Raw genomic sequence first — 2,281 nt, 5'->3', positions numbered from 1 at the left:
AAAGAAAAAGCTAAAAGAAAAAAGCAGCAGGAAAAAAAGTCAGCGAAAAGAAAAGTGCAAAACAGCAGGCACAAGCTCTGATGAGTGAACTGCGTCACTAATCAAAGCTTGGCGGCTGCTGGATGTGCGAATGGAGGTGGCGAAAAATAAAAGTGTGTAAAACAGCAGGCACGAACTCTGATGAACTACGTGACTAATCAAAGCTAGGCGGATGCTGGATGTGCACACGGAGGTGGCGAAAAAGAAAAGTGTGTAAAACAGCAGGCACGAGCTCTGATGAGTGAACTGCATCACTAATCAAAGCTCGGCGCCTGCTGGATGTGCGCACGGAGGTGGCACAAAGGTGGGAGAAAAAGATAAGTGTGTAAAACAGCAGGCACAAGCACTGATAAGTGAACTGTGTCACTAATCAATCTTGGCTGCTGCTGGATGTGCGCTGGAGGTGGCGCAAAGGGGAGATGCAGGGAGTAAAAAGAGGGTGAAGAAGGGGATTGGAGTGGATGAGGAGAGATCAGGCTGGCATCTAAACACAGTTGTCTTCTCTCTTCTTTCTTCTCTGTTCTGTCTTTGTTCTTCTATGTTCTTTCATCTTCAGTGAGGGATTGTGGTGTCACAGGCTTCTGTGGCACCACAAGGCTCAGAACAGAGCAGATCTGGTAGTGTGACTGCTCAGCACAAATCCTCAGCTACTGTGAGGACGTGCAGCGTGGTAACAGACAGGTCACAAAGTAGTCACACCGCTGCTGTGCCCTGTCATTGGTGCGACCAATGCCATCATTGATTGTACCAATCGGAGCTGGCCCTGGTGACGCTGGCATTGCCAGGCACCAGCCTAGGATCGGTGCTCTTACAGCTTCGATCCTAGGCAGGTCACTGCCAGGGCACAACCAGGTCACAGCTTGGTCACACCGCGACTTTGACCTGTGATTGGCGCGATCGATGTAATCGTCGATTGTGCCAATCAGCGGGTGCAGGTAATGCCTGGTATTGCCAGACAGCAGCCTAGGATTGGTGCTCTTACAGCTCCGATCCTAGGCATGTTACAGCCAGGTCACAGCGTGGTCACAATCGTCAATCGTGCCAATGGGTCCAGGCCATGCCTGGCGTTGCCAGGCAGCAGCCTATGATTGATGCTCTTGGGACATCAGTCTGGGACATCAGTGTTTCAGGCAATCTGATTGCTTGAAACACTGAGAAATGTTGCAATTGGCTGTTCAGAATTGAACAGCCAATCACAAGAATTGTGGTTGCAGGCGGACAGTGACACCCCCCAGGATTACGAGCCGACACCATCTACCCAGAGGTAAAATGGCACTGTAATTTTAATGCCATCACCGTGACTTCGGTTGCAGTGTCACACTAAAAATTACGTAAAAATCTGTCTCTGGTAAAATAGGCCCGGGGCAGATGATTACGTCTGATATCAGAAAAGGGTTAAACCAAATAGTTATACCACACAAAATAGGTAATAAATAACATTTCCTACATGTCTACTTCACATCAGCATCATTCCTGAAACATCTTTTTCCTTTGGTAGGAAATTAGAAGAGTTAAAAGTTTTTCAGCAATTTCTCATTTTTCCACCAAAATTAGCAAACACATTTTTTAGGGAACCACATTTATTTGAAGTGACTTTGAGAGGCCTATGTTAAAGGAAATACCCCAAATTGTAAAAACCACATCCAAAGTGCTCAAAACTACATTCAATAAGTTTATTAACCATTTATGGGTTTCACCGGAATTAAAGCAATGTGGTAGGAAAAAATGTAAATTTTACTTTTTCCAACAAAATATTGCCTTAGCAATAAGAAGGTAAGGAGCACCATTAAACATTTAGAGTGCAAAATTGGCCATATTGCATTTGCAGAGCCCCCAATGTGCCAAAACAGTGTAAAACCACCAAAAGTGACCCCATTTTGGAAACTACACCACTCAATAAATTTATCTAGAGCTGTGGTGAGCCCTTTGAACTTGCAGGTGCTTCACAGAACTTTATTACGTTGAGCCATGAAAGTAACACAAAAAAATGTTGCTTAAAGCCCAAATTTTTCATTTTCATAAGGGTAACAGAAGAGAATGGACTACAAAAGATATTGTGCGATTTCTCCTGAGTATTCCAATACCCTATATGTGGTGGAATACTACTGTATGTACGCAGGGCAGGGTTCAGAAGGAAAGGATCGCCATATTACAGTGCAGATTTTGCTGGAATGGTTTGAGTGTACCATGTTACACTGGCAGAGCCCCTGAAGTGCCAGAACAGCAGAACCTCTTTATAAGT

The sequence above is a fragment of the Ranitomeya imitator genome, chromosome 1 (genome assembly GCF_032444005.1).
Source record: "Ranitomeya imitator isolate aRanImi1 chromosome 1, aRanImi1.pri, whole genome shotgun sequence".
Classification (NCBI taxonomy): domain Eukaryota; kingdom Metazoa; phylum Chordata; class Amphibia; order Anura; family Dendrobatidae; genus Ranitomeya; species Ranitomeya imitator.
This window is presented reverse-complemented; position numbering follows the sequence as displayed.